This window comes from Primulina eburnea, chromosome 8, assembly GCF_022965805.1.
Source record: "Primulina eburnea isolate SZY01 chromosome 8, ASM2296580v1, whole genome shotgun sequence".
Lineage (NCBI taxonomy): Eukaryota > Viridiplantae > Streptophyta > Magnoliopsida > Lamiales > Gesneriaceae > Primulina > Primulina eburnea.
Window position 1 is genome coordinate 3,841,074 of NC_133108.1, and position 13,831 is coordinate 3,854,904.

Below are 13,831 nucleotides of genomic sequence, written 5' to 3' on the forward strand. Positions count from 1 at the left end.
TTGCAAATTCCGTGAGAATAATTTTCATAAATAGATCCGCGGAAAAAAATTTACCACACCACCTAAAAACACGTCGTCTCGGGCTATAGTTTTTAGTTTTTTTGAGTAAGTCTCCTGTTAAACGATCCGATGGACTTATAACTTTATAATTCATATTTACAAAAAAAAAATGTTTTTAATATAAAAGTAAATTTTTTTTTATGAACAATGTCGGATTGAAGCCACAAAATTGATCTTTGAGATAGTCTCATGTTAGTTTTTTTTAACTTTGAGAACCCGCCGTCGCTAATTTTGGTAAAACCTAAATATTCAACGCAGTAGCTTACAAAACAGATATGACATATGAAGGGAGGGATTGAACTATGATATTTTGGTACGAGTTCATCGTATCTATTGAAGACTCTCGTAGGAGTTTTTGTGTAATATTTTTGAAAAATAAAAAAATAAAACTAGGAACAAATGAAGAATATCACATTTGACACGAGAGGAGCGAGACACGTAAAGTGGATAATGTGAGGCTGAGAAAAATTGTGGTATAGGAAAATGTTGTAGTGATAGACGAAGGACAAAAAACGATAAAAGAAAAAAACGATGTGTAAGGAATGGAAAAAATGGGAGGAAGAAAAACGAAAATCGGAAATCTCAGCCAAAGCCTTATCATGCAAATTGTAACCAAAAATTGACAGGAAAAGAAATAGCCACACAAGCACAACTCAACCCATCTCTGTTCCCTTGCTATTTTCCTATCTCGTGAAACTACTGTTGCCAAATCTAACATTGGTAGCTACTCACTCCGAAGCTCGTAGGTATATACTGTCAATTTTTGACTCCTCGTATGTAATTGACGCCTTTCTGAAGTGGGTTTCTCCAATTGCTGGATTTTCTTTGCCGGGTTGAACGATATTGGTGAGCGGAGGGTGTGGAGGCCTGATATAAAGGTTGGATATCTTTACATTTTTGTTTTTGTTGGGTGTTGGAAGATTTCATTGGTTTATGTTCAAGTGCTGATTGATACTGAAAAAGGTTCCCGTGGATGGTTAATGGTGCATAAGCTTTGACAATGACTTGTTTAGCTTCCCTGACGAATTTGGGAAGCGTGAATGTGAAGTCTTTTGGTAATTTTGATGGTTCTGTTTGTCTAGTTAGCAGGGTATCTTTTCACAGGAACCTTTGTAGTTGTAGAAGGTTTTGGATTGGTAAGAGATGGAGGTCTGCTGGTGTTTGTAGATTTTCTTTAAGTACTAATTACGTTGCAGAACAAGGTAATTCGGTTTCTCTTGATTCCACGTACGCAGATGGTAAAGACAATGGCAATGAGACATTTCTGAGGGCAGCCCCCAGGCCGGTTCTAAAATCGGGAATTGAACCCCTCCAGAGTATGTCTTGGGATGAGCCCAGACTTCGCGAAGGTTTAGGCAATAAGAATGTGAATGACAATGAGAGAAGTAAGATGATCGAGTCACTGGGGGAGGTGTTGGAGAAGGCAGAAAAGCTAGAGACTGGCAAGATGGCGGATACGCCAATGAATAATCAGTCAAAGAATGAAATATCCAAGCAAAAAAACGGCAAAATGGTTAATGAGATGGACAAGTATAAGACTGTGAAGAGCGTTTGGAGGAAGGGTAATCCAGTGACGAATGTGCAAAAAGTTGTGAAGGAACCTCCGAAACAGGAACCTAAAATAATAGGTGGAGGAGAGGTGACTGGATCTCGGTCTTTTTCTCCACCTAGGGTCCCCCAGCCTCCTCAGAAAGTTCAGCCAAAGTTACAGCAAAACCCTCTGTAGCTCCCCCGCCTTTTCTCAATAAACCCGTTGTCTTGAAGATGTTAACGCAGCTGCCAAGTCTCCTGTTTCTGATGAGTCTGATGCGGGCATGAAGATGAAGAGCGCAAACCAATTTTAATAGACAAATTTGCGGCTAAGAAACCTGTGGTTGATCCTGTGATTGCTCAAGCTGTTTTAGCCCCTCCAAAGCCAGGGAAGAGCCCTGTACCTGGAAAATTTAAGGATGAATTTCGAAAAAAAAAGTGGCAGGGAAGGGTCTCGAAGACGCATGTTAATGATGACAATGAAATTCTTGACGAGGATGCATCAGAACTCATGTTTCCATTCCTGGGGCTGCCACTTTGAGAAAAGGAAGAAAATGGAGTAAAGCAAGCCGAAAAGCTGCTAGACTCCGAGCAGCCCAAGACGCTGCTCCTGTTAAAGTAGAAATGATGGAAGTTGGTGAAGATGGCATGTTGATCGAAGAGTTGGCCTACAACTTGGTCGTCAGTGAAGGTGAAATTCTTGGGTATTTCTACTCCAAAGGAATTAAACCTGATGGGTGTTCAGAAGCTGAGCAAAGACATGGTAAAGATGGTATGCAGAGAATATGAGGTGGAAGTCATTGATGCTACCCCTGTGAGGGTGGAAGACATGGCAAAAAGAAAGAGATTTTTGATGAAGACGACATTGACAACTTAAAAGATAGACCTCCTGTTTTGACCATAATGGGTCATGTTGATCATGGAAAGGTTAGGAACTGCATCATTTTTGTTCTTTGGTATTTGAATTGATAGCTCAATGCATGCAAGCTCCATCTAACAGGTTTGTTCTCATGCAGACGACGCTTTTGATTACATACGGAAGAGCAAGGTATGCATGCAATTTGAAGGCTTTGTAATGGCTAATATGACTTATCACTGTCAAGTCTGACGATTTGATGCATGTTTGTGAACATGCTCTACTTTTATGAGTGCAGTTGCTAGGAAAATCAGTGCTAACTCTTGTACATTGTAGGTGGCAGCATCTGAAGCTGGTGGGATAACACAAGGAATTGGGGCTTATAAGGTTCAAGTACCTATAGATGGCAAGCCACAAACATGTGTTTTTTCTTGATACTCCTGGACACGAGGTAATTTTTTCTCTGTCTTATTCTGGTACTATTGCAGTTTTCCTTTCTTGTTCTCTCAATATATGATACATGCTCTAAAAAGAGTGCCACTGGATCACTTTAATGAGGCTTAGTGCTTAATCATGTAAACTTGTATTTTATTCATCAAATATATTTATACAGGCATTTGGGGGCAATGAGAGCTCGTGGAGCCAGAGTGACAGACATTGCCATCATTGTAGTGGCAGCTGATGATGGAATCCGACCTCAAACAAGTGAGGCTGTTGCCCATGCCAAAGCGGCTGGGGTGCCAATTGTGGTAGCTATAAACAAGGTATCTTAATACTGACGCTCATTGATAATTATAAGTTTCCGTGGTACTTTCTTTTTTCCAGAACTTTTGATTTTCTTTCCCTTATTCTAGATAGATAATGAGGAGCTAACCCAGATCGAGTTCTACAAGAACTTTCTTCCATTGGTTTGATGCCTGAAGAGTGGGGTGGCGACGTACAATGGTCAAGGTGACATAACAGTCTTGGGATTCTGTGTGAGGCTTAAATTTTTTTTGCATGATGCTAATACTCATCATTCATCCCAGATAAGTGCTCTTAAGGGAGAGAATGTAGATGATTTACTGGAAACTGTCATGCTTGTTGCTGAGGTACTTGAGACTCATTCTTTTGCTTATGACAGTATTAGCTCTTAGGTTTCAGTATATGTCGCTATTCCATTTGTTTATATTCTTGACCTTTTTGTTCCACCCATTTGATATATGCTTCTCTAATGAGGACCTCTTAATATGCTTATAATTATGGTTGATGGCAAACATACTTGTGATTCAATTCCTTGTATTCAAACTCCCTTCACTTTACTGCTTGATTCTTGGAGAGTGGATGATTAAACATGGAAAATACTTGTAGTATATTTTGAATTATTTGTTTATATTTGTATATCAATAGCTCTGAATTTTGGCTGTAATGTTCCTGTTAAGTTGCAAGACCTGAAGGCTAATCCAGATAGGAGTGCTAAGGAACAGTGATTGAAGCAGGTCTTGATAAATCCAAGGGACCTGTGGCTACCTTTATTGTGCAAAATGGGACTCTCAGAAGAGGAGATACAGTAGTTTGTGGTGAAGCGTTTGGAAAGGTTTGTGCATGAAACCTTAGTGTCTTGTATTAATTCGCCACTGTTGTCCGATAGATTTCCTTATTCAAAATTTCAGGTGCGGGCAATATTTGATGATCAGGGGAAAAAGGTAGATGAAGCTGGTCCTTCTATTCCAGTACAGGTATGTTGTTATGTTTATTTTCGATGTCATAACTTTGTATATTATTTAATAGGATAATTGCATATGATCTTCTACTGTAATCACACATGAGTGTTTGTCAGTTATTTCATGTGCTTGAATGGCTGTTGCAACTTGCGATTCACTGTGTGAGAAATGATATTTTTTTCGTGTTTTTCTTTGGTACATGGTGTCATTTCAATAGGAAAAGTTGATATTTTAGAAGCTTTGCGAACACGCCAATTCGGATGTTGGAAATGCCTCTTGTTTGATTAGAGAGAATAAGGTGGACCGGTACCCATACTTGGTAGGACATTTGAATATTAGGGGAATAGTCATTCTATCTATTTGAATGAGAATAGTCATTCTCACGTTCATTCTTATATACATTACAAAATCTCTATCTTGTTTAGTTTAACTATTTAAATTTATATATTTATGGTAATAATTAATTATAATTATAAGTATAATAATAATAATAATATAAATAAAATAATATATATTATAATTATTACTTTTAGGTGATTTTATTTTTATAATTATTATTATAATAAATAAATATAATATAATAATTATATTAGTAATAATGAAATAATATATAATAAATAAATTATTATCTGATTATTTTAAAAAGAAAAGTACCTAAAATAACAATCATAATATAATCATAAAAATAAGAATGTGCTAATTATTATTATTATTATTATTATTATTATTATTATCATCGTTTAATAATATAAAATGATGATTTAATACTAATGCTAATATTCATAATTAAAAGTAAATAAAATAATAAGTTGATAATCATGATAATACTAAAATATAAATATATAATAAAAATAAACAGCATAAATAAAATAATTTTCTATAATTATTATTATAATATTTTATTGAAGCATATTTATTTTAATAAATAATAATAATGTTAAAATGAATAGTAATATTAGTATATGATAATGTTAATTTTATAATAATTAATAGAATATCAATAATTATTATTGATTATTATTTGAGTAGCTATTATTTTGGATTTTTAGTAAAAAATATTGATTATCAAAATAATTTCATTCTATTCATTTTTCATTTCTTTTGGTACCAATCATTGGAATGAAATAGTCATTCTTATTTCATTCCAAAGTTGATCTTATTCCTAGCTTGTTTCATTCCAACGTACCAATCATACCTATGTTACAAACCAATCTTTCTTGACAGACTGTTGTTGTTACCTGGAGGTGTCTTGATTTTTCTGATGGGGTGGTTGGACAGGATTTCTGTTGTAATTTAAAACTCACTCTCGTGTTCCATTTGCTAAATTTTACTCACTCTTCAATTCAATCCACCCCTCCCCTTCTCCCGGCTTACATCACTTAAATCGCATGACAGTTGCTTATGTTGCTCTTTTTTTTTAAAGCTTGGATATATAGGAAGCCTTTTGAAATGTTCCTTTTTCCCTAAGTAAGGCCAAAATATTTGGTTTTATTTTGGGAGTTTTGGGAAATAGTTATGGGAAATTTTTTGGGAGAATGTTTTGGAAATAAAATATATGTTTGCTTTTATTTGAGAAATAATGTTATTATATATGTGTCAATCATGTCAAAAATGGTTGAATAAATTATAATAAAAGTGTGAAAATAGTATATTTTGTATTGTGCGAGGTTTTTTGGGAAAGGATGAAATTGTTTACTTAGGACTAATGATTATATTGGGAAGCATGAAAATGAGTGAAAATTTGATTGGGAAAAGGAAAACGTGGAATTTTTTTTAGGGAATGAGAAATTGGTTTGTGGAAATAAAATAAAGTGATCATATTCCAATACAATCTCCTAAAACTCTATTTTCTTTCAATTTTAGATCTCCCAGCATAATCATTACTTTTAATTCAACTCCACTCCCCAAAAATACTCTATTATTATATTTTAACTATTTACTCTAAATTTTAAAATATTTATATACCATTAAAATAACAAAATATATATGATGTCATCAATAAACTAATAAATTATTTCATGAGATGACCTTTACATTTCCTAATACACCATGAAGCATTAACTTTGTTTTTTTCCACTGAATTTATTTGCTGTGAACACTTGACAGGTTCTTGGATTGAGCAATGTTCCTTTAGCTGGTGATGAGTTTGAGGTCGTTGCATCTCTTGATATTGCTCGAGAAAAGGCAGAGGTTGCGAGCAGAGTATTTGCGAGATGAACGTATAACAGAAAAGGCTGGAGATGGGAAAGTTACGCTTTCTTCTTTAGCATCTGCTGTTTCATCAGGGAAGAATGCTGGATTAGATCTGCACCAACTCAATATAATATTGAAGGTTGATGTTCAGGTGGGGTTATCAATATGCTTTGGAACCATGACTAGTTAGATAATGCAATTCTTTTATACCTACAGATACCTAAAATCGAATTATTTTAGACTGGCCAAAATGATTCTCCTATTGTTGGTATATTAAATCACAAATGGACTAAATATTCTGTGATTAGCTCGAAAAGAATTTGGGCTACACAATCCTATGTGTTTACTATTGCCTTGAACATGAGTGCTCTCACCTGAAAGATTTATTCTAGGTATGATAACATTCTCACATGTTTTATTTATTGATATGAAAAAATCTCTATGTGAAGAAAGTAAATGCGGATGCAAATCCACAAATTTCTCAACAGACTGACAAATATAAGAGCTAAGATATGTTTGTCTAGAGGCAACAAGATAGACATATGTGCTTTCAAATCTGAAATTATATGAAATTGTACTAAATCATCTAATGCTATTTTTTTCATCTGTCTTCAAGATTGAGAAATGACCACATAATTTATGAGTAAACCTGTGATACAGATAATGTGTTTAAGATAAAAAATTTAATATTGACCAGGGATCCATTGAGGCAGTAAAGCAAGCTTTGCAAGTGCTTCCTCAAGAAAACATCACTTTGAAGTTCCTGCTGCAAGCTACTGGGGATGTGAGCACCAGTGATGTTGATTTGGCTGTGGCGAGCAAAGCTATTATTTTTGGCTTCAATGTCAAAACACCTGGTTCAGTGAAGAGTTACGCAGATAACAAAAATGTTGAAATCCGTCTTTATAAAGTTATATATGAACTTATTGATGACGTGCGCAATGCAATGGAGGGGCTTCTGGATCTTGTTGAGGTAAGCATATGTTTTGATTCGTTTTAGAGAGTTTAGTATTAAAACCTGCGGGTAAAAATATATGTTTCTTGTTATGTAGTGGATCCATGGACTTGTTTGGTAGTCGATCTGATTTCAGGTGCAGATAGCACTTAAGTTGAGAGAGACAAACACGAATTTTGAGTTTCTGTTTTTTATTTTATCAATTTCTGGCATGTTTCCTGGATTGGTAATGTCCATGCAAAACTGGAATTCGATAAAAATATTGAAACGTAACATATGTATAAACTTGCCTGATCTTCTAGAAACTGCATTAGGAAGATCCTCAGTTCATGCTAAACTATCATTATGTAACACTAGATTTTGATGGTTCAAATCTTAAATATCTTGTTTGTGGCTCGTGATGCATCTTTCACGAAAATTTTGTTAATAAATCCCTTTATGTCCTGTTATAAGTGTCGTTGAGAAAGCAGTAACTAATGTCTTTTTTAAAAAAAAAAATCTGTAGGAGCAAGTACCGATTGGTTCAGCAGAGATAAGGCAAGTATTTAGTAGTGGCAGTGGCCGTGTCGCTGGATGCATGGTGACGGAGGGAAAACTGGTGAAAGATTGTGGGATTCGTGTGCGCAGAAAAGGCAAAGAAGTTCATGTTGGTGTCCTAGGTTCCTTGAGACGGGTCAAGGAGATAGTAAAAGAGGTTAGTGCTAACTGGTTCTTCTACGGATGTTTCTTCTATCAATGCTAATGCGACACACTTTTTCTTGGGAATGCTCCCTTTAGGTAAATGCTGGACTTGAATGCGGTATTGGAAGTGATGAGTTCGATGATTGGGAGGAGGGTGATCTTGTCGAGGCATTTACCACCGTGCAAAAGAAAAGAACACTGGAAGAGGCGTCTGCCACAATGTCAGCTGCAACCGAACAACTGTGAAGGCGAAATGGTTGCGGGTTGCCGGATATTTTTCGAGGCCGCATTCCGGTACAAAATGTCACCATGCTGAGTATCAAAACCTTGGAGATTCGGCCCTTGGTCTAGGCTATTTCTTTGTAAATAGTTGAATATATATTAGAAATCGAGCTCCATTTTGTTTATAGCATTTGTGTTGATTCACATCATTCAACGGTAATCAGAATTCACAAATGTAACACACAGCAAAAATGAAGAGTGGGATCAAATAGTTTTCACCATTCAATTTGAGGTATACGTGTAATATTATTATTCACAAAAAAGAAATAGAAAAACGATTTGTGCAAAAGAATACACAGAACATATAATATATATATGCTACATATTTATAGGTTCCATTTTTTCATGAAAAATTTAATTTATGAAAAAAATATTTCTAAAATCAGAAATTTTTAAATTTTAATTTAATTTTTCAATTTTCTTTTATGATCAAGTGTACTTATTGAAAAAATCAACTGAATATGCATGCAATGCATACACCTATATTAGTGGATTTTTTTTATAATTAATATTTGTAAAAAAAAATTCAAGAGTACAATAAAATAAAATAAATAGTACAAAAATATCACAAAACACAAAAAGTAGTAGCGGACGCCGCAAAAATTGCAACGTCTGCTTCTGTGGTGTGTGTGGACGCAAGTGCACGAACTTGTCGTCTATTCATAGATTTTATTTTAGCGTCAATTATATAAATCGTTGTATGTAAGTGAATTGTTTCTTTATATATTTGTTATATTATCTCTTAAGAGTTCATTTCAAAATTTATTCCATTTTTTAAATTAGCATCTAATTTTATGGACTAACCTAAACTAGAACTTAGTTTATGCCTTATGGATTTCAATAGCTCACGATCTACATATTTAATTGATTAATTCCTCCGATAATAATTAATATATTTATTATACAGTAAAAAAATTAGTTCGGTTGGAGATTCTAAAACCAGAATTTGACATGATTCTATGTTTCTTCCTTTGCCATAACAAGAAATCAGACAGCTATTCATGTTTCTTATAACCTCAGTTGATTATATTACAACATGGCAATTGGCATTATTTAAAAAAATTTGATTGTTTTATAATCATAATTATTAAAGAATTTTAGGCCAATGATAATCACAATTATTAGTTTGTCGTGAACCCTTAAGCTTCTATTTGCTATTTGTTATCTCAATTTCTCCATCATTAATCTTTTTTATAAAAATAAAAATAAAAATAAAAAGATTCTTGTTTTATATTCGGATAGTTTTTTTTTTTTTTTACACAAAACTCTCGTAGGACGGTTTCAATGGTTAATTTTATAAAACTAATATCTGTATGCTAAAAATAGTAATTTTCTCTTTAAGCATGTGTCGGATTTACTCGTCTAACGATTATGAAATACATAATACAGTCTCACAAGAGATCTTCACTCTTTTTTTGTTTATCTATAGTGGAGTTTTTGCTATCACCTGTAGAGAAGTTTAAGTCATTCTATGATGAGAAGATGTATTTAGAACATTTAGGATTTTGTAACTTGATTATTTTTTTAAATAGTAATAAAATCAATTTCAATAATTTTCTCCGAATTTTTTAATTGAGCTGGGTGAAAAGTGCAACCAAATTGCCTCCAAATTACTGGTTTTGCATTCGCAAGATGGGTGGTTCTCATCAATTTAGTACATATAAATAATTTTTTTTAAATGCAATTTGTTTTTTTTTTTTTTTGCTGTCAAAAAAAATAATTTTTTTTTAACTGCAATTTGTTTTATTCCAATGTTGATTATTAGCATTTGCTGGTAATCAGTTTCTTAAAAAATTAGTTGACCGGAGTCGAAAAAATACCCCCTAACAAATGGAGCATCTTCTTAGTTGATTGTTGATTTAGTCAATAGTAGTTCTCTTGTGAGACGATCTCACGGATCTTTATCAATCATGTTTATATTAACAATAATAAGTAATAATTTTGACATAAAAGACATGGATGATTCAAATAAGATACCAGCCTCATAAAATTGACGCGTGATATATATCTGATTAATTAATCATACTATAATCAATACGACCGTGTCTCGAGGATAATTCGATTCCCAATGACACATCTACGAGACCATAATTCATATGCGTAGCATCGACTAAATCCATCCAATCCCAGAGGTTAAATTTCAAATTATACTTTTAGATAGCACAGAAAAGTTGATTATAATTTCGAAAACTTTTAAGAATATTCGGGAAAAATGCATAAATTACTGGAATAATATTATGTGATATATGCAATAAGTAATGGAACAATGCATGTGACAATGTGGAGAATAGAGGGACAACTTGCAAGATTTAAGTAACTTAAAATTAATAGCCAGAATAATTAATTTTGTTAAATTGTAATTTGATTTTATTGATGAAGCCAAATCAAGAATCATACAATGCATCTACAGACAAAAGTAGAAATAGTGGATGTTTCCCAATCAAATCATTGTGCATTTTCTTGGCTTGTTAGACAATTTATTAAGTCAAATAGTATATTATTTTATTCTAAAATTTGGAATCACTTCTTTCTATGTAGGGATTAAGGTTTCAAGATCTGATCTTAATTTCCATTTTTTTTAAAACATGTTAGGAACTAAAGACATTGTGAAAATCCCCAAGAGTTTATACTACAAATATAAACTATAGATGCTAGTTAATACGCGAATTTATTTCTTTATATTTATGGCAGAACAAAGTAATTATTTGGATACTAATATATTGCATTGTTAGACTCATGAGTCTGGATATGTGCGTATCTAGCTGTTGATACTGTTTCAGATCTTTTAATGATCAGTCATATCATTTCTCTACCGTCATGTCACCATCAAAGACATTATTAATCGTTAAGATCTAATGTCAATATGTCATTCTTTTACGGTCCGTCCAACCAACCAGATCAAGAGACGCAACAACGTCAGCAGTTTGAGCCTTTGAGGTACGAGAATTTCTCAAGAGATCATCCATCCTAGTATACGTTTAACTCAAAAATTAGAGTTTGAGATGTAATCAAATGGAAATATCAATAAAAATAACAATTGCAAGAAAAAGATCAAATTGTGTGGCCCGTCTCATGTGAGTCCATTGGAACAAACAACATCACATGTCTCTTTCTATAATCAACCAAATTATGTTAATAATGTATACATGATGAGGTCACATGTAATGTTTCTTCAATTCATATTAATTCTTTTCAAGTGGATATATCTGGGAATGAAACATTGGCAATTACTCAATAATAATAATAATAATAATAATAATAATAATAAAAATTAAATAAAATGGACCCGATCGAAATCGATGGATATATTCTTTTTGCGCAACGAAATAGATACACTATTAACTCTGCCAGCTATGGCAGTGATATACGTATACGATCAATTTGCATCGGTACATTTGATTAATTTCTTGAAAAAGGGACCATAGGTTTGATCGACTGACAAAAGTTTATTTTGCTTTTTTCACGAGTCGTATTTTGTGAGACGTGTCTCTTATTTGGGACATCAATGAAAAAATATTACCTTTTATGCAAAGAAAATTACTTTTTATTGTGAATATTAGATTAGTAAGGTTGACCCGTATCATAGATATCATGAGATCGTCTCACAAGATACCTACTACTCTCATCAGAAGACAGAAAGGGGCCCGAAAAGGATAGATATATTTTCTTAGAGTTGAAAAAAAAATTCTAAATATTAATGTTAGGCATGGTTAAACGTAATGCATGTAGATATACACACACATGTATTTTTAATGTGACATATCTAGATGTTCGATTTCAGATGATAGCGATAAATCGCTCGATTTTTAATATCGACCCATTATCACGTGCCATTTACAGTCATAACGATTGGTTCTATTATTTAAGTTAAACTATTATGGGCATGAATTATCTCGCATTAACTCTATTGGTATGGACATTGCTGATCAATTATTTGAGGGGAAATACTCAATAAACACATATACAAAGTTATATATATAGTAACAATAATAAATCCTTTTTTAAAAAATTGAGAGCAACAACAATTGGCCGACGACCACGTGGCAGGCATATGCTGCAATAACTCTGCACATGGGTCCCAGTCAAAGTCGATCAGGCGAACACTTTTTTTTTTAAAAAAATAAATTAGATAAGAGTATGTCTCTTCTGAAACGGTCTCACGAATATTTAAGATGGGTCAATCATACCGATATTCACAATAAAAACTAATACTCTTAGCATAAAAAATAATATTTTTTCATGGATGACCTAAATAAGAAATTCGACCTACGAAATTGATCCGTGAGATCGTCTCACAAGAATTGTTGTGATTATATAATTACTCATGCTATTTCCCATTTTGCGTCACAAATAAGCGCAGATCAAATAATCACTAGTTTATACTTTCTGGACCGATTCGTAATCGTCGTTTGGCTTGATTTGAAGCAAATCGGCCAGTAAACTGAATAAAAAGGGACAAAATGCTTCGATTTGTCTCGCTAATGCTGTAGTTGTTCAAATATTTGTTGACAAATAAATTACTCGCGAGAAATTCATCAACTATATATTTATTAAGCTTGTGAAAAATATATTTTATATATCATAATAAAAAAATTGTGATAGCATTATTTCGAATTATTATGCGTTGGGAAATCAATTCGTTACAATCGAGTCTCGAATCTCGAACAATGATGTCAAATGTATTGACGAGGGATTCAAATTCGTATCTTCTAAAATCAGCTATCGGCCATGCATGAACCCCAGTTTCCCACATTTTGTTCAGGTACGTTGTATCATGTATGTCTTCCGAGCATAAAAATAGAAAGTATTTTTATAAAATTAGAAAGTATTTGTGCATTTATATCTAGAAAATGTCTTCTCTTATTTTTATACGAATAAAAACTCATACGAGACTGTCTCGAAAATTAATTTGTATGAATGCAAGCTAGAGAATAATTCCGAAGGAGAAAATATAATATATAATCCTAAAACACATAATTTATCTTCAAATATTTGTTTCATTCCCTCGTATCATTGACCGACACAACAATGAATGAAATGAAAATAGAAATGTGAAATATATAGATTTAATATTTTGGAATTGAAAATGTATTTTTTGAATTATTAAAAAAACTTCACCAACAAACCAATATCAAATGTTCGTTAGTACAAAGTTTAACTTTAATTAATAATCTTCTCTATTTAACATGGTAGGTTCGATGCTATATGTGAGGACATTATCTCCATATAGTTTGGATGGACAAGATTTACACACATATTTGATTTAAAAAAAATTAATGGACCTCATATATATATATGACTAAATTTGAGCTCTTAATTCTATCCTAGACACTTGGATGTTTCGAATAGTAATAGAATTTTAATCTACTCTTCTCTAACATCCTCGGATAGCGCGAAATGCAAGTAAACAATTATCAACTTCTTTGAATTTAATAGCAACTCTATTAAATTTAAATTAAATAATTTCAACCAAACACGTTACCAAAATTAATTTTATGTTCCCCACCACCGTCGTTGCCTGAATGTATATATATATATACACACACAGCATATACAATTCATGTAAACTCA

General features: G+C 32.9%; 1 pseudogene; it reads left to right on the top strand.

Moving 5' to 3' along the window:
- Positions 1 to 566: 566 nt before the first annotated feature.
- Positions 567 to 8,481, top strand: LOC140838519 (translation initiation factor IF-2, chloroplastic-like; annotated as a pseudogene).
- The last annotated feature ends 5,350 nt before the right edge of the window (positions 8,482 to 13,831 follow it).